Source organism: Rattus rattus, chromosome 2 (assembly GCF_011064425.1).
Source record: "Rattus rattus isolate New Zealand chromosome 2, Rrattus_CSIRO_v1, whole genome shotgun sequence".
Taxonomy (NCBI): Eukaryota; Metazoa; Chordata; class Mammalia; order Rodentia; family Muridae; genus Rattus; species Rattus rattus.
The window spans coordinates 199,286,571-199,306,614 of NC_046155.1; the positions used below are offsets into that span (position 1 = coordinate 199,286,571).

At 40.4% G+C, this 20,044-nt stretch overlaps 1 protein-coding gene across 1 annotated transcript in view; it reads left to right on the plus strand.

Moving 5' to 3' along the window:
* The window catches only part of Ccdc170 (coiled-coil domain containing 170), a 102,932-nt gene that overhangs the window by 51,834 nt on the left and 31,054 nt on the right, over positions 1 to 20,044 (plus strand). The gene's annotated exons all lie outside the window — the stretch shown is intronic.

Consider the following 20,044-nt stretch of genomic DNA (forward strand, 5'->3'; position numbering starts at 1 on the left):
GAGATTGATGATGGTGTGTGCACTCGTGTGCCTGTGCGCCTGCCTGTATATGCACAGGTGGAGGTAGACATTGGGAGCTTTCCTATTTCTTTCCACTTCATTTTTTGAGATAAAGTATCCCACCAATCCAGAAGCTCACTAACTAGCTGAACTCTCCTCTCTCTCTCTCTCTCTCTCTCTCTCCCACCCTCTCCGTTTGTCTTTCTCTCCCTCCCTCCCCTTCCCTCCCTGTTGCTCTCCCTCTTTCTCTTTCCACCCTCCCCTATGCACACTTGGCATTTTGCACAGATACTGGGATCCAAATGTAAATCCTCATGTTTATGCAGAAGCAATCTGAGCAATTCTAGCCTTTAAAAAAAAACAGCACATGTAAAAATATTGATCTTTCTGGACTTATCCAATGTGCATGTGTATGTACATTTATACATACATATATATATATATACATATATATACATATATATAATGCCTTCTATGTATTACATATATAGTCTACTTTTTTTCTCCATCTTTATTAAATTGGGTATTTCTTATTTACATTTCAATTGTTATTCCCTTTCCCGGTTTCCAGGCCAACATCCCCCTAACCCCTCCCCTTCCCCTTCTCTACGGGTGTTCCCCTCCCCATCCTCCCCCCATTACTGCCCTCCCAACAACAATCACATTCACTGGGGGTTCAGTCTTAGCAGGACCAAGGGCTTCCCCTTCCACTGGTGCCTTTACTAGGCTATTCATTGCTACCTAGGCAGTTGGAGCCCAGAGTCAGTCCATGTATAGTCTTTGGGTAGTGGCTTAGTCCCTGGAAGCTCTGGTTGGTTGGTATTGTTGGTCATATGGGGTCTCAAGCCTCTTTAAGCTCTTTCAGTCCTTTCTCTGAATCCTTCAATGGGGGTCCCATTCTCAGTTCCATGGTTTGCTGCTGGCATTTGTCTATGTATTTGCCGTATTCTGGCTGTGTCTCTCAGGAGAGATCTACATCCGGTTCCTGTCAGCCTGCACTTCTTTGCTTCATCCATCTTATCTAGTTTGGTGACTGTATATGTATGGGCCACATGTGGGGCAGGCTCTAAATGGGTGTTCCTTCAGTCTCTGTTCTAAACTTTGCCTCCCTGTCCCCTCCCAAGGGTATTCTTGTTCTCCTTTTAAAGAAGGAGTGAAGCATCCGTATTTTGGTCATCCTTTTTGAGCTTCATGTGTTCTGTGCATTTAGGGTAACTTGAGCATTTGGGCTAATAGCCACTTATCAATGAGTGCATACCATGTGTGTTTTTCTGTGATTGGGTTACCTCACCCAGGATGACATATTCCAGTTCCATCCATTTGCCTAGGAATTTCATAAAGTCATTGTTTTTGATAGCTGAGTAATATTCCATTGTGTAGATGTACCACATTTTCTGTATCCATTCCTCTGTTGAAGGGCATCTGGGTTCTTTCTAGCTTCTGGCTATTATAAATAAGGCTGCCATGAACATTGTGGAGTACATGTCTTTGTTATATGTTGGGGCATCTTTTGGGTATATGCCCAAGAGAGGTATAGCTGAATCCTCAGGTAGTTCAATGTCCAATTTTCTGAGGAACCTCCAGACTGATTTCCAGAGTGGTTGTACCAGTCTGCAATCCCACCAACCATGGAGGAGTGTTCCTCTTTTTCCACATCCTGGCAAGCATCTGCTGTCGCCAGAGCTTTTGATCTTAGCCATTCTGAGTGGTGTGAGGAAGAATCTCAGGGTTGTTTTGATCTGCATTTCCCTTATGAATAAAGATGTTGAACATTTCTCTAGGTGCTTATCAGCCATTCAACATTCCTCAGCTGTGAATTCTTTGTTTCGTTCCAAACCCCATTTTTTAATAGGGTTATTTGTCTCCCTGCAGTCTAACTTTATGAGTTCTTTGCATAGTTTGGATATTAGCCCTCTATCAGTTGTAGGATTGGTAAAGATCTTTTCCCAATCTATTGGTTGCCCTTTTGTCCTAACAACAGCGTCTTTTGCCTTACAGAAACTTTGTAGTTTTATGAGATCCCATTTGTCGATTCTTGATCTTAGAGCATAAGCCATTGGTGTTTTCTTCAGGAAATTTTCTCCAGTGCCCATGTGTTCCAGATTCCTCCCCACTTTTTCTTCTATTAGTTTGAGTGTGTCTGGTTTGATGTGGAGGTCCTTGATCTACTTGGACTTAAGCTTTGTACAGGGTGATAGGAATGGATCAATCTGCATTCTTCTACATGCTGACCTCCAGTTGAACCAGCACCATTTGTTGAAAAGGCTATCTTTTTTCCATTTGATGGTTTTGGCTCCTTTGTCAAAAATCAAGTGGCCATAGGTGTGTGGGTTCATTTCTGGGTCTTCAATTCTATTCCAGTGGTCTATCTGTCTGTCTCTGTACCAATACCATGCAGTTTTTATCACTATTGCTGTGTAATACTGCTTCAGTTCAGGGATAGTGATTCCCCCAGAAGTCCTTTTATTGTTGAGACTAGTTTTAGCTATCTTGGGTTTTTTGTTATTCCAGATGAATTTGCAAATTGTTCTGTCTAACTCTATGAAGAATTGGATTGGAATTTTGATTGGGATTGCATTGAATCTGTAGATCACTTTTGGTAAAATGGCCATTTTTACTATATTAATCCTGCCAATCCATGAGCATGGGAAATCTTTCCATCTTCTGAGGTCTTCTTCAATTTCTTTCTTCAGACGCTTGAAATTCTTATCATACAGATCTTTTACTTGCTTGGTTAAAGTCACACCGAGGTATTTTATATTATTTGGTACTATTATGAAGGGTGTCGTTTCCCTAATTTCTTTCTTGGCTTGTTTCTCTTTTGTGTAGAGGAAGGCTACTGATTTATTTGAGTTAATTTTATACCCAGCTACTTTGCTGAAGGTGTTTATCAGGTTTAGTAGTTCTCTGGTGGAACTTTTGGGATCACTTAAATATTCTATCATATCATCTGCAAATAGTAATATTTTGACTTCTTCCTTTCCAATCTGTATCCCTTTGATCTCCTTTTGTTGTCTGATTGCTCTGGCTAGGACTTCGAGAACTATATTGAATAAGTAGGGGGAGAGTGGGCATCCTTGTATAGTCCCTGATTTTAGTGGGATTGCTTCAAGTTTCTCTCCATTTAGTTTAATATTAGCTACTGGTTTGCTGTGTATGGCTTTTACTATGTTTAGGTATGGGCCTTGAATTCCTGTTGTTTCCAGGACTTTTATCATGAAGGGGTGTTGAATATTGTCAAATGCTTTCTCAGCATCTAATGAAATGATCATGTCGTTTTTATCTTTCAGTTCATTTATATAGTGGATTACATTGATAGTTTTCCACATGTTAAACCATTCCTGCATACCTGGGATGAAGCCTACTTGATCATGATGGATGATTCTTTTGATGTGTTCTTGGATTCGGTTTGCAAGTGTTTTATTGAGTATTTTTGCTTCGATATTCATAAAGGAAATATGTCTGAAGTTCTCTTTCTTTATTGGATCTTTGTGTGGTATAGGTATAAGAGTAATTGTGGCTTCATAGAAAGAATTCTGTAGCACTCCGTCTATTTCAATTTTGTAGAATAGTTTGGATAGTATTGGTATGAAATCTTCTATGAAGGTCTGATAGAATTCTGCACTGAACCCATCTGGAGCTGGGCTCTTTTTGGTTTGGAGACTTTTAATGACTGCTTCTATTTCTTTAGGAGTTATGGGGTTGTTTAAATGGTTTATCTGTTCCTGATTTAACTTTGGTACCTGGTATCTGTCTAGGAAATTTTCCATTTCTTCCAGATTTTCAAGTTTTGTTGAATATAGACTTTTGTAGTAGGATCTGATGATTTTTTGAATTTCCTCTGATTCTGTTGTTATGTCTCCCTTTTCATTTCTGATTTTGTTAATTTGGACATACTCTCTGTGTCCTCTCATTAGTCTGGCTATGGGTTTATCTATCTTGTTGATTTTCTCAAAGAACCAACTTTTGGTTCTGTTGATTCTTTGTATAGTCTTTTTTGTTTTTATTTTGTTGATTTCAGCTCTGAGTTTGACTATTTCCTGCCTTCTACTACTCCTGGGTGTGTTTGCTTCTTTTTATTCTAGAGCTTTTAGGTGTGCTGTCAAGCTGCTGATAGATGCTCTGGTCTGTTTCTTTCTGCAGGCACTCAGAGCTATGAGTTTTCCTCTTAGCACAGCTTCATTGTGTCCCATAAGTTTGGGTATGTTGTACCTTCATTTTCATTAAATTCTAAGAAGTCTTTAATTTCTTTCTTTCTTTCTTCCTTGACCAGGTTATCGTTGAGTAGAGCATTGTTCAACTTCCATGTATATGTGGGCATTCTTCCTTTATTGTCATTGAAGACTGGCTTTAGCCTGTGTTGGTCTGATAGGACTCATGGGATTATTTCTATCTTTCTGTATCTATTGAGGCCTGTTTTATGACCTATTATATTATCAATTTTGGAGAAAGTACCACAAGGTGGTGAGAAGAAAGTATATCCTTTTTTAAAGGATAGAATGTTCTATAAATATCTGTTAAGTCCATTTGGTTCATGACTTCTGATAATCTGTCTATGTCTGTGTTTAATTTCTGTTTCCATGATATGACCATTGATGAGAGTGGGGTGTTGAAATCTCCTACTATTATTGTGTAAGGTGCAATGTGTGCTTTGAACTTTAGTAAGATTTCTTTTATGTATGTAGGTGCTTTTGTATTTGGAGCATAGATATTTAGGATTGAGAGTTCATCTTGGTGGTTTTTTCCTTTGATGAATATGAAGTGTCCTTCCTTATCTTTTTTGATGACTTTTAGTTGAAAATCAATTTTATTCGATATTAGAATGGCTACTCCAGCTTGCTTCTTCAGACCATTTGCTTGGAAAGTTGTTTTATAGCCTTTCACTCTGAGGTAGTGTCTTTCTTTGTCTCTGAGGTGTGTCTCCTGTAGGCAGCAGAATGCAGGGTTCTCATTGCGTATCTAGTTGGTTGATCTGTGTCTTTTTATTGGGGAGTTTAGTCCATTGATGTTGAGAGATATTAAGGAATAGTGAATGTTACTTCCTGTTATCTTCGTATTTAGAGGCAAGTTTATGTTTGTGTATTTGTCTTCTCTTTGTTTTGTTGCAAAACGATTAGTTTCTTGCTTTTTCTAGGGTGTAGCTTGCCTCCTTATGTTGGGCTTTCCCATTTATTATCCTTTGTAGGGCTGGATTTGTAGGAAGATTTTTTGTAAATTTGGTTTTGTCATGGAATATCTTGGTTTCTCCATCTATGTTAGTTGAGAGTTTTGCTGGATACAATAACCTGGGCTGGCATTTGTGTTCTCTTAGGAACATCTTATGACATCTGTCCAGGATCGTCTGGCTTTCATAATCTCTGGTGAGAAGTCTGGTGTAATTGGTATAGGTATGCCTTTATATGTTACTTGACCTTTTTTCCTTACCGCTTTTAAAATTTTTTTAATTTGTTTTGTATATTTGGTGTTTTGACTATTATGTGACAGAAGGAGTGTCTTTTCTGGTCCTATCTATTTGGAGTTCTGTAGGCTTCTTGTATGTTTATGGGCATCTCTTTTTTTTAGGTTAGGAAAGTTTTCTTCTATGAGTTTGTTGAAGATATTTACTTGTCCTTTGAGTTGGGAGTCTTCACTCTCTTCTATACCTACTATCCTTAAGTTTGATTGTCTCATTGTGTCCTGGGCTTCCTGTATGTTTTGGGCCAGTAGCTTTTTTCATTTTACATTATCTTTGACAGTTGTGTTGATGATTTCTATGGAATCTTCTGCTCCTGAGATTCTCTCTTCTATCTCTTGCATTTTGTTGGTGATGCTTGTATCTATGGCTCCTTGTCTCTTCCTTTGGTTTTCTATATCCAGGGTTGTCTCCCTTTATGCTTTCTTTATTGTTTCTATTTCCATTTTCAATTCCTTCACCTGTTTGATTGTGTTTTCCTGGAATTCTTTCAGGGATTTTTTTGTGTTTCCTCCCTATAGGCTTCTACTTGTTTATGTGTGTTTTCTTGCATTTCTCTAAGGGAGTTCTTTATGTCTTTCTTGAAGTTCTCCTTCATTATGATCATATGTGATTTTTTTTTTAAATTATTTTTTTCGGAGCTGGGGACCGAACCCAGGGCCTTGCGCTTCCTAGGCAAGCACTCTACCACTGAGCCAAATCCCCAACCCCGATCATATGTGATTTTAAATCTAGATCTTGCTTTTCTGGTGTGTTTGGATATTTGGTGTTAGCTTTGGTGTGAGAGTTCAGCTCCGATGATGCCATGTAGTCTTAGTTTCTGTTGCTTTAGTTCCTGTGCTTGCCTCTTGCCATCATGCTGTCTCTGGTGTTACCTTGTTCTGCTATTTCTGAATAGCAGAATAGGTTGGACCATCCTATAGTCCTGTGTGTCAGGAATGCTGTAGACCTGTTTTCCTGTTTTCTTTCAGTCAGTTATTGGAACAGAGTGTTCTGCTTTCAGGCATGTAGTCATTCCTGTCTACTGGTCTTCAGCTGTTCCTGTGGGCGTGTGTACTGAGTCCACCAGGCAGGTCACTTGGAGCAGAAAAGTTGGTCTTCCCTCCGGTCCACTGGAAGGTATGCCCTGCCTTCTCTCGTGTCCCTGTGCACAGGGGGCCCAGATGGCGCTAGGCGTTTTCCTCTAGAGTCAGAAGTGTGGGCAGAGAGTATTCTCCTCTGGCTTCCCAGATGTGTCTGCCCCTCTGAAGGTCTAGCTCTCCCTCTCACGGGATTTGAGTGCAGGGAGGTGTTTGACTGGGTCCCTTCAGATCTGGGCGCAGTCTTGACCGCAGTGTTCCTGCAGCTTGAGTGCCCTTATCTTCCTCTTCCCAGAGGTCCTATACAGTTTCCTCTTGGACCATGGATGTGGTTAAGGGTGGGCAGTACTGGAGGTCTCTCCTGCCCTGCAGTCTCAGGAGTGCCCACCTGTCGGAGTGGTGAGCTCTCTTTCCCATGGGGTTTGGGAGCAGGGAGCTGTGGGCCAGGATCAGCGAGGTTCGGGCCATAGGTAGAAACCAGAAGTGTCTGGTCCCAGAGGAATTTTGCCTTTGTGTGTCTTGAGTCTACCAGGCAGTTCACTTGGAGCAGAAAAGTTGGTCTTACCTCTGGTCTCGGGTCTGAAGTCGTTCATTGCAGCTGGGTTTCAGCTCTCCGTGAGAGCAGCAACCAGAAGGGCCTGCCCTGCCTTCTCTCAGGACCCTGTGCACATGGGGCCCAGATGGTGCTAGGCGTTTTCCTCTAGAGTCAGAAATGTGGGCAAAGAGTAGTCTCCTCTGGCTTCCCAGGCGTGTCTGCCCCTCTGAAAGTGTAGCTCTCCCGCCACAGGTTTTGGGTGCAGGGAGCTGTTTGACTGGGTCCCCTTAGATCCGGGCACAGTCTGGACCACAGCGTTCCTGAAGTTTGAGTGCCCTATAGGTTTACTTTTAATAAAATGACAATATACTAAATACTGTAATAATTAAGGCCATTATAAAGAATTTTTCAGTCCCTTTTCTTTGGCTGTGATAGAATACCCTCACAAAAAAGTAATTTTGGGGAGAAAGCATTTATTTTGGCTTACCATTCCAGATGGGATCCAGTCCATGATGGCAGAGAGAGCATGGCAGCAGGAGTATGACCCCACCTGATGGTCAGGAGGAAGGCCGATCATATTTCATCCACACACAGGAAGCAGAAAGAGAGGAAACCGAAAGTTGGGCCAGCTATAAAACCTCAAATCCCCAGTGACATATTTCCTCCAGGAGGGCTTCATAACTTCCCCAAACAGTATCTTCAACTGGGACCAAGTGTAGAAATAGATGAACCTAAGAGGTCCATTTCTCATGTAAACTGCAACAATCCTATATAACTTTTCATATGTCACCTGTCATATAAAGCAAAATCCTAGAAGACTTGGATGGATCCAAGTGTGTAGACACAGTAATTCTGAGAGGTGTCAATGTAAGGACATGACTCTTAATTATGAACTTTTGTTTATTTTTATGTTTATGAATACACTGTAGCTAGCTTTCTTCAGACACACCAGAAGAGGGCATCGGATCCCATTATAGATGGTTGTGAACCACCATGTGGTTGCTGGGAAATGAACTTTTATTTATAGAATGAATAACCTAATCTTTTCCAACTAGCTAGCAGTTGTTTGAATGTGAGACTAAACTCCATATATTTAACACTGTATAAACTTTTAATGTGTTTTAAATTATGTGATCAAGAAGCCTATTATTGGGTTAATAATACCCATTACCTTCTAACAGCTAAAGAAAGTTGATGCAGCCAGTTAGGGTATGTGCTGTGACTCTAGTCATAGATGGAGACCTTTTGGTTAGGCAGTGACTATGTGTTCCAGAGAGGCTCCATGACAGAGGAAGGTCCAATGGTCTTCTTCCTCATACCTTCCTTATCTACAGCAACATCCCTGGGTTTGACAGTGATTCATAGTGATTTATTACCTCCCCACTTCCCCTCCCCCTGCCCTCCTACACTTCCACAAAAGCAAAGACTGTCACTATCATCAGCATCTTGTAGATAGCTTCTGCTGCTACAACCTAGTGCCACAGGTTTGGCTAGAGATCCAGCAGAGTGAGAACCTGTGAGTCTAGCAAGGCCTTGGGTTTAATTCCCAGTAGCACCAAAATATAAGAGAATAAAAATTCAAAACATCTAGAGTGGATGGCTTAAACTATAGTAAACCAGAAGTGTGAAGACAGGTGCTGGCATGACTGAGGTCTTTTTCCTGGCTTGTAAATGTCACCTTTTTGATGTGCCTCACATGGCAGAAGGAGAGGAAAGAGCAGGGGGAGGGGGATAGGATATGGTGGAAGGAAGGAGGGAAGGAGAGAGAGATCAGTGGGAAGGAGGGAGAGGGATAGGTGGATAGGTGGATGGACAAATGGTAGATAGGCAGATAGATTGCTTGAAAGCATTTGCTATGTGGCTCCAGGTTGGCCTCCAATGTGTAGCATTCCTCCTGCCCTAGCTTTCCAAAGGCTGGGATGATATAGCCCGGTCTCTTTAGTGTAACTGTGTGTGTATATAAATGTGTGTGTATATATATAATATATATGTATGTGTATATATAAATGTGTGTGTATATATTATATATGTGTGTATATGTATGTGTGTATATGTGTATGTATATATAATATATGTGTGTATATATATATGTGTGTATATATATGTATATGTAAACATATGTGTGTGTATGTATGTGTCTATATATATTATATATATGTATATGTGTGTGTATTTTTTCTTTCTGTAGTTACCTGAGATATCTGTCAGGTAACAATTATGAGGTCATAACTTTCTCTTTTTGCCTGTAGTGTTGGGAATTGAACCTGGGGCCTCCTGCATATTAGGCAAGAGGTCTACCATGAAGCTATACTCTTTATCTTCGCTCCTTGGAACATTTGCATTCATCAACTCTTTCCTGGATTAACTACCCCCTCAGCAGTGGCAAATTTATATTTATATGCTAGACTATTTATATGTTTAGAATCCCACCTATATCAGCTACCCCCCTCTCTCCTTCTCCCTCTCTCTCTCCTTCTCTTTCTCCCCTTCCCTCCAGGCCTCTCTTGTTTGCTACCTTGGTTTTCTTAAAGGATCCACAACCCAGAATATGGATACATGACTGCTCAGCTGCTATAACTCTATTAAAAGCAGTTTCTTTTTCATTCTCACACATCTATTTTCATTGTTTTGCTGTCAATTTAAATTCTTTGAGCTTTTTGCATCTGAAGTTCCTTTGAGATGGCCCTGTGACCCTGCATGTGACTTTCATGCTTCCTTGCTTTCAGGATAGAGGCGCTATCTCAGGCTCACTTGTAGTTTTCAGGTTGCCAGTCCAAACCACTCGCTTCCCTAGGGAGTTTAGGTTCTACTTGTCAAGGGGCAGTGCTTAGGGACCACGCTTTCTCCAAGAGGTGTGCTCATTTCCTGGAGGTGTGCCCACTTCCTGTACCTTTACTATTACCACAGTAATGGCGCTAGCTGCTTGGTGAGGTTGTGAGGTTTATTCAGGCTCATCCAGTTATCAGTTGCAAGGCTGGGACCTGAACCCACATCACCACATGCTCTACTTCTTATCCATCATCCCCTTTGCATGATGGTCGCGGCATCACAGGAGGGTGTTGGCAGGGATTATTTATTAGTGGAAGAACAATAATAAACAGCCACGCAACTTCCTTAGTGAGCATTAACTTTCAAAAAGCGTCTCTGGACATTAGTAGGAAATTAGTGAGAAAACATGCCGTAATATTGCATGAAACATGAAAAAAAAAGCAATTTCTTTTCTTATATAAGTGTCTTTTCTTGGGAGTGACTCTGGAAACTCATCCACTTTGGCTCCAGGTTCCTGCCAGCATCATAAAAACTGTAAAATAAAAATTTGGGCAATAAAAACCCGAGTTCTTTAATAAAGTGCTCATTCATAGAACTATTTATTACTCTGATGATTTACTATCAAAAAATACTGTCAAGTGCTTTTCCCGACACGTTGATGGCCCCAGAAAGAACCTCCAGACTGCTTTCCAAAGCTCTACTTTTGAGGTAGGAAATTTTATTTTTACTAAAGTCCAGATGTATGTAAGAGGCGGAAGTAGTCACGCAGCCGGGTGCCTGTGTCTACAAACTTTAGCTACTGCTTTGCTTAAATTTAAGGTCCCCCTTTAATCTCAGAATTCAAGAGGTAGAGTCAGGAGGATCTCTGACTTAGAGTTCAGCCTGGTCTACATAGTAAAATCCAGGCCAGCCAGGCTACGCTGTAAGACCCCTCCTCTAAAAAAAATTCCATGTGTTTTATCACATGTAGTAAATATATTGTTTGGAAATCTTTAGCAGTCATTTCGTTTGGGTACTGGGATGGGAACTGAAGTGAAGGTCTTCTCAGTGGTTCTCTGGGCATGGTCTGCCTACTCAGCCCTGGTGGCACTGGGCAGGGTGAAATGAAGGATTACTGCCTGTTAAGCACATGTACAGCTACAGCACAAATATTACAGTGTGTTTAAAAAATCCAGCTGTATTAAAAGTCATCGCTTAGCCCACACAAGCCACACACATCTTTCCTAGCGTCTAGAAGTTAACGTCAGAAGTTAAATATACACATTGGATTTTCAATAGCCTCTTTTCTTTAACACTGTTGAGATTTTTCTTGATTAGAATGAAAGCTAGGGACTGTGGTGGTTTGAAAGAAAATGGCCCCCATAGGCCTATAGGGAGTGGTTCTATTAAGAGGTGTGACCTTGTTGGAGTAGGTGTGGCCTTGCTAGAGGAAGTGTATCTTTACAGGGGCAGGCTTTGAGGTCTCCTATGCTCAAGCTCTGCCCAGTGTGGCACACAGTCTCCTTCTGCCGCCTTCAGATCAAGGTGTGGAATTCTCAGCTCCTTCTCTAGCACTATGGCTGCCTACATGCCACCATGCTTCCCCATGATGATTGTGGACTAAACCCCTGAAATTGTAAGCCAGCCTGAATTAAATGTTGTCTTTTATAGGAGTTGTCTTGGTCATGGTGTCTCCTCACCGCAATAGTACCCAAAATGAAGACAACACTCATAAACTACCAGCGGAAAAACTAAACTGTTCCTCACTTGAGTTGCTTTTCTTCAGATTTTTTTTTTTAAATCACAAAACAGTAGAAGGAAGACTCAGGCTCGGTTTAGATGTCTAAGATCCTGGCTTCAGAAGCATTTGAATATGCAGTCCCAGGCATGCAACTCTATCTTTTGACTCTCTGGTTTCTTTTAAAATTACTTGTGAAATAGGAAAACAATTTTTTTGTTTTTTGGAGCTAAGAACTGAACCCAGGGTCTTGCACTTGCTAGGCAAGCACTCTACCACTGAGCTAAATCTCTGACCCTAGGTAAACGATTTAAGGATGTATCTTATAAATATTTTTATTATTAAGTTATAGTTAATAATCTCTTGATATCTATGGGGGATCCAATTCAGAAGCCCCATACTTAACATCTGTGGATGTTCAAGTCATTATGTAAAATACTACAGTTGAGTATACACATCTTCTCATAGACTTTAGGTTATCTCTAAATTACTTCCAATACTTAATACAATCAAAATGGCGCACAATTATTTACAAGAATTTACAAGGAGAGACTCTGCATCTAATTTCTGCGTATTTTTTAAAAATTTTTTATTAGATATATTTTTTTACTTACATTTTAAACGTTATTCCCCTTCCTGGTTTCCTGTCCATAGTCCCCATCCTCTCTCCTCCCCCCTCCCCCATACAGGTATTCTCCCTATACATCCCCCTTACTGCCCACCCCCATATTCCCCTGCACTGGGGGTCCAACCTTGTAAGGACCAAGGGCTTCCCCTTCCACTGGTGCCCCAACAAGGCTATTCTCTGCTACATATGCAGTTGGAGCCCTGGGTCAGTCCATATATAGTCTTTCAGTAGTAGTTTAGTCCCTGGAAGCTCTGGTTGGTTGGCATTGTTGTTTTTATGGGGTTGCAAGCTCCTTCAACTCTTTAAATACTTCCACTAATTCCCCCCGGGGGTCCTATTCTCAGTTCAGTGGTTTGCTGCTAGCATTGACCTCTGTATTGGACATGCTTTGGATGTGTCTCTCAGGAGAGATCTATATCTGGTCCCTCTCAGCATGCATTTTTTAGCTTCATCAATCTTATCTAGTTTTGGTGGCTGTATATATATGCCACATGTGGGCCAGGCTCTGAATGTCCGTTTCTTCAGTTGCTGCTCTAAACATTGCTTCTATATCCCCTCCTATGGATATTTTTCCCCTTTTAAGAAGGAGTGGGAGCATCTGCATTTTGGTCATCCTTCTCCGTGAGCTTCCTGTGGTCTGTGGTTTGCATCTTGGATAATTCGAGCTTTTTGACTAATGTCCACTTATCAATGAGTGCATACCAAGTGTGTTTTTTCTGTGATTGAGTTACCTCACTCAGGCTGATATTTTCTAGTTCCATCCATTTGCCTATGAATTTCATGAAGTAATTGTTTTTGATAGCTGAGTAGCACTCCATTGTGTAGATGTACCACATTTTTTTTGAACCATTCCTCTATTGAAGGGCATCTGTGTTCTTTCCGGCTTCTGGCTATTATAAATAAGGCTGCTATGACCATAGGTGTGTGGGTTCATTTCTGGGTCTCCAATTCTGATCTATCTGCCTGTCTCTGTACCAATACCATACAGTTTTTATGACTATTGCTGTGTAATACTGCTTGAAGTCAGGAATGGTGATTCCCCTGGAAGTCCTTTTATTGTTGAGGATAGTTTTTGCTTTCCTGGGATTTTTGTTATCCCAAATGAATTTGAAAATTGCTTTTTCTATCTCTATAAAGAATTGAGTAGGAGTTTTGATGGGGATTGCATTGAATTTGTAGATTGTTTTTGGCAAAATGGCCATCTTTACTATATTAATCCTGCCAATCCATGAGCATAGAGATCTTTCCATCTTCTGAGATCTTCCTCAATTTCCTTCTTCAGAGACTTGAAGTTCTTGTCATGCACATCTTTCACTTGATTGGTTAAAGTCACACCAAGATATTTTATATTATTTGGGACTATTGTGAAGGATGTCATTTCTTTAATTTCTTTCTCAGTTTGTTTATCCTTCGAGTAGAGGAAGACTACTGATTTGTTTGAGTTAATTTTATACCCAGCCACTTTGCTGAAGTTGTTCATCAGGTTAAGTATTTCTCTGGTGGAACTTTTGGGGTCACTTAAGTACACTATCATGTCATCTGCAAATAGTAATATTTTGATTTCTTCCCTTACAATTTGTATCCTTTTGACCTCCTTTCGCTATCTGATTGCTCTGGCTAGGACTTCGAGAACTATATTGAATAAGTAGGGAGAGAGTGGGCAGCCTTGTCTAGTTCCTGATTTTAGTGGGATTGCTTCAAGTTTCTCTCCATTTAGTTTGATATTAGCTACTGGTTTGCTGTATATTACTTTTACCATGTTTAGATATGGGACTTGAATTCCTGATCTTTCTAGGGCCTTTATCATGAAGGGATGTTGAATTTTGTCAAATGCTTTCTCAGCATCTAATGAAATGATCATGTGGGTATTATCTTTGAGTTCGTTTATATAGTGGATTACATTGATGGATTTTCATATATTAAATGATCTCTGCATCCCTGGGATGAAGCCTACTTGATCATGATGAATGATCATTTTGATGTGTTCTTGGATTCGGTTCGCAAGAATTTTATTGAGTATTTTTGCGTCAATATTCATAAGGGAAATTGGCCTGAAGTTGTCTTTCTTTGGTGGGTCTTTGTGTGGTTTCGGTATAAGAGTAATTGTGGCTTCATAGAAGGAGTTTGGTAGTGATCCATCTGTTTCTACTTTGTGGAATAGTTTGGACAGTACTCCCTGTGTATTTTTGACCTGTGTTTGGTTGGACCCATGTATGTAGAAGCCACAGCAACAGAGAGCTGACTGTGACATCTGTGGACTACTCGTTGTGCCTCTGATGCACCATTTATTTTTATTTCCCTTCCTCGGTGATTCACTTTTATCTAGAGGTTAAAATAATATTTGAGATGATTTGAAGAGTGGAGGCCTGTGGAATAGTTCGTGGAAGTAAAAAAAATGATTATTGAAGAAATTAAAGCAGTCTAAAAATCACGCAGCATGGTGGAAGAAATGTTAAGTTAGGTAATTTTCTATTTAGTTCCCAGTTCTCATGGGAAATATGAATTATCTTTAATTATTCTATCTATTTTGAGACAAGGTCTCTCTATGTAGTCCTGGCTAGCCTGGAACTATGTAGTATGAAGCTAGGTTCAAACTACACAGATCAACCTGACTCTGCTTCTCAAACACCGAGATTAAAGGCGTGTACCATACCTGGTATATTTTATTATTTCAATTTACTAATCATTTTTGGCAGTGCTGGATATCGACCTCAGGGGCTGTGTACATTAGGCAAGTGCTTTAAAGACTTACCTTTAAAATTTTCCCTTCTACCTGGTGTCTAGCCCTTTCTTGACTGTTCTTGCAGTTCTAGCTGGAGCAATTCCCCACCAAAGGAAAAAGAGACTAGAATTTCTACAGTTTATGCCCTCACCCTGGTAGTGTCTTACTTCACAGAATAAACTAAAATCCCCTTTATTCCTCTTCTCCTCCCCTCTCCTTCCCTCCCCTCCTCTCCTCTCTGCTTCTCTCCCCTCCTCTGCTTTCTCCTCTCCCCTCCCTTCCCCTCCCCCTCTCCTTCCCCTCCCTCCCCTCCCTCCTCTCCTCCCTCCCTCCTTTCTCCTCCCTCCCTCTTCTCTTCTGCTTTCTCCTCTCTTCCCCTCCTCTCTCTTCCCCTCCCCTCCCCTTCTCTTCTCTCCCCTCCAATCCCTTCCCCTATCCTTCCTTTTTCTCGTTTCTTCAGATTTCTGTGAATTTAACCCAAGGCCTTATTTATGCAAGGCACATGACCCTCAGATATATTTACTTAGAAAAAAATTCTCAGAGACCAGGAATTGGTCTTGCTAAATTGCCTAGGCTAGACATGAAAGCATTCAGTAGCCCAGGCAAACCTTACCCTTCTCAGCTCCCTAGGTAGCTAGTATTTCAGGCCTGTGCATTTGATTCCCCTCCTTTTACTTCTTAGCATTTATATTACTTATACTACGATATTGACATTGTCATGCTTTACATTCTGCTTTTGTTAAATTAAGTTTTATTAGATGGTTTATCTTTAGGGTCATTCTAAAAATTTACAATCAGAACAGCACTTAAAGATTACATGATGCAGTTTTTTCCATTATTATGAGTCTAATCTTAGCCGTGATAGAACCCATCAGATTCCGCTGTAAAGGTTCAGTGGGAACTGTCCGTGGTCCTCGGGCACAGAACAACCAGCTCAGGGCAGTGTTTACAGCATAGGCCAGGAACACAGTGGCTTCCGGGGCAGAGGAAGCTGCGGTCATCCAGCACTGAGTTTGCTAATAATGAGACTCTTTCAAACTTCAGCTACATTTGTCCTTTTCAACATACACAATGGCATTGGGACAGCTTTGATGGGGGAAAGGTCAGCTCATCTGAAGCAAAATGTCGCCCTGTGGCTTCCCCATCATTGAGCATCTGCTAAAGTAGAACAAAGCAAATCCTCCTCGCAGCCCTCGGCAGGGTGAAGGCTCCAGTTAAAGAAAATCTCCGCCTAAAACACAACTTCAAAACTTCTACCCTTTCTATGCACACACTCTAGGATGATGTCTACCAGGATGTGGGTGTAGGGTCATAACTTTTATTCATTTTGAATTAAGTTCTGAATAATTCCTCTAAAAATAAAAAAATTAATTAGTAGAAAAATTAGCTAGCAGTGCAGAAAGCACAAATCCAAATTTCAAGTGTTAGAAACCACAGCCATAAAATGAAAACTTACTGTAACAAGAGTAAGTGTAGGAAAGAGAATCCCCCAAGCCACATCCATCCTACTTTAAAAGTTTGTGCAAGGAAATTCATAGAAAAGATCTTGGATATAGTCACAGGCTGGTTTCACAATAATATTGGAACAAAAGTTAAAATTATACATCTTGGTGTTAAAAAAAAAACCAACCCCAAACTAGCTACAAGCACGTGACAAGACACACGTGCGTGTGTCTACCTTGAGGATTGATTGTGATCACACACTAGCTTTGCATTTGTTTGCTAAATGAGGCTGCTTTGGTTGTACTGATGATGCTGACAGAAGTGCGATCATATTTTAAGACATTTGCAGAAGCTGCATGTGGTGGCTCTCCAGAGGCAGAGACAGGAGGATCACCCTAAGTTAAAGGCCAGCCTGGTTTACCTCACAAATTCCAGGCCAGCCAGAGATACACAGACAGATTCTGTCTTAAAACAGAACAAGAGAAATGGAGACCGTTGCAGGAGTAAACCCTCCTCCTTACAGAGGTTTGATGAACTCAGGATCACAGGTGTACACCCTCACACCTGGCTTCCCAGAGATTTTAGGGTGATTTCTTTTCAAGTTCAAAAATATCTATTTGTAATTTGTATCTAAAATAAAACAAGTCACTGATTTCAAAATCCATCACGGGTCCAGTGTTGACACACACTTGCACTCATTATCCCATAAGGTGTAGTGTTTCTCAGTGACATATAACTGTATTCTAACTGTAAAATTGAATATTTGTCATTTTTGTGACTCACCTAACCCATGGCAGCTTCTCCTTCTCCTACCTTTTTCTTCATTGTAGTCCCACAAAACCCAAACCCCACCTATGTCGTTTCTTCTTAGCCAATGGCTGCTGGTATCTTTATTTATCAATCAGAAATAACTTGGGGCCACGGTGTACTTGTGAACCCTCTCATATCTGGGACAACCAGGTCTTAAGAGCATATCTACTGTATAATTTTGCTTGTAGTTATATTTTTCCTTTGTGATTTTCTTTTTGGGGGACTAGAATTATAGTTTTTAAAGACATTTGCATATTACATATTTTTAAGGTATTATATCAAAAATGTATACTCAAATTAACCCTATTCACACGAGTGTGCCTGCCTGGTGGAGAGTTGCAGGGTTTATTAGTTTTAACTGCAGTGGGTAGAGTTAAACGGCTGACGTTTTAAGTTTATAAAGTTTAGAATTGGGGGAATAAGCTTCAGCTAGAAGTTCCCACCTTGATAGGAGCTAATTGTTGTATTTTTAAGAGATAATTTGATCTCAGGCGTATATAAATCCATACTGTAGTTAGCAAATTCATGATAGGAATCAACTGTTCGTGCCTGTCTTGTGTAAATGTGTATGTGTTGTGTGTGTGTGTTTGTGTGTGTCTATGTGGGTGTATGTATGTGTTTGTTTGTGTATATGTGTGTATGTATGTGTGTGAATGTGTATGTGTTATGGGTGTGTGTGGTTGATGAAGAATCTTTTCCTCTACAGCTCATTATTTTATTTTATTTTTTTTTTTGAGACAGGATCTGTCATTGAACCTGCAGTTCACTCATTAGGCCAGACTGTCTGCCCCACCAGCACTGTCTCTCCTGACCTCACCAACCAGCAGATCTCTTGGCTTTTTAAATCTGGGTCCTGGGATTTGAACTTAGGTTCTTATGCATTTGAAACAGGTACTTTATGCATTGAGCCAACATCACACAAACAATTGAGGGCATTTGTTTAATTATTTAATTACTTAATTATTTAATTATTTAATTATTTTCAGATTGATTTTGGCCACCTTATATTATTTAGAGCACCTTTGTTAAATGTAATAGTGAAGTCATTGGTATTTAGCATTTTAGTATTTGCTGATTTAGTAGGGCTGAACCTAAAGATCTGTTTATCGTTTTATTATTATTATTATTATTAATTACTATTACTATTATTTTGAAATTTTGAGACAGGGTCTCTGTATGTCCTAGAACTTACTATGGTAGGCCAGGCTGGCCTTGAACTCATAGAGATCCACTTGCCTCTACCTCTCAAATGCTGGAATTAAAGGCATCTAGTGTCACACCCAGCAAGATATGCTGGTTATTACAAAATATTTTAAGCATTACTATCTGCATAGGGCCTCTCCTTATTTGCAGATGTGTCCTCAGTGGAGGTTACCTCTGAGTTTCCTGGAAAAGAAGCTGTTTGTTTCTCCTTCTGTGTCAGTGTGGTCTGACAGCAGTCACCCGGTCCTGGCTCTCCATGCTCCTGCTACTGTATGTCTCATGCTCCAGTGTACCCTTGAGGTAGCCATGCAATGAGACGCCATTCCGGTGGCTTGCTCCTGGGGACTGGATGGGTAATTGCATGTGCAATCCAGAGGACATCTATTTCCAGCACAACAGAGCCTCAGAATGACTAACCAGGATGCTGGGGAGCGGCTGTCCCCAAGGTCCGCTGCTGGTTCCGGATCCTATACCTCATAGAGAGACAGCTCGGAAATTCACCAGGCTGGACATTTTCAGGAAAAAAAATCAAAGCGAACTATGTAGTTAGACACGATTGTGGGTGCTTATATTTAAAAGGATGAAATGCTTTGTTGTAGACCCATGGTTGTCAACCTTCCTAATGCTTCCACCCTTCAATACTTATACTGTGATGACCTCCAACCATAATATTATTTTCATTACTAATTCATAACTGTAATCTTGTTATTGTTACGGACCATAGTGGAAATATCTGAGATGTGGCCCCTACAAAAGGATCATTCAACCCCCAAGGAGGTCACAACTCACAGACTGTGAACCACTGGTCTAGGGGATTAGACAAGTTGGTAGTCTGATAGTAGAAACCTTCAAAGCTGTTTGCTGTTCTTGTGGTGTTAGGGGACATTTGGCTAGTCTACTTAAAATTGTGAGTATGTCTGCCATACTCTAGTATCTGATAAATTTGATTTCTTTCTTTGTTTATTATTTATTTATTTTTATGTGTTGCTAGCATGTTATATGTATGGAGATTGAAGGGCAACTTATGGGGGAGTTGGTTTTCTCCTAGTGGGTCTTGGGGATTGAACCCAGGTCTCCAGATTGGGCTTGGGGACAATCACCTTTAACCACTGAGCCATTTGGCTCTGATAGATTTTTTTTAATATATCATAAAGGTTTTTGTGAAAAGATACTTTCAAATATCACTGACAATAAAACACTCTTGCTTTTGCACGAGGGGCTTCTTTCCATATATAAGCTAATATGTAATATTCTATATGGCTTTGGAACTCTGAACTCATTAGGGTTAACATTTATCCTGTGTCACTAAATTTAGGATGTTGATTTTCTAAGTCAAAACGTGAGTCCAGTTGATTATCACCAACACTGATCCTGGTTACTAAAACTGAGCGAGTGAGCCGATACCACACTCCCATCTGAAGAAAAATTGTAAATGCTAAAGATATGGTGTCTCTGAAAAAGGACTCTTGGCTCTACTTTTAGGCCTGTGATTTAATTAGCAGCGTCAGTGAGTTCTCTTGAAAAAGAGAAAACCAAAGCCCTAAAAAGAGAAGCATTTTACAAAACCATCTCTATGATGAACTGTTACCTTTCCGGCCTACTTGCTTTTGGGAGGCTTTTCTTTCCAACTGAGACTTTCTTGCTTCTTTCTTTATTTTCATTTATTTATTTGTTTTATAACCAACA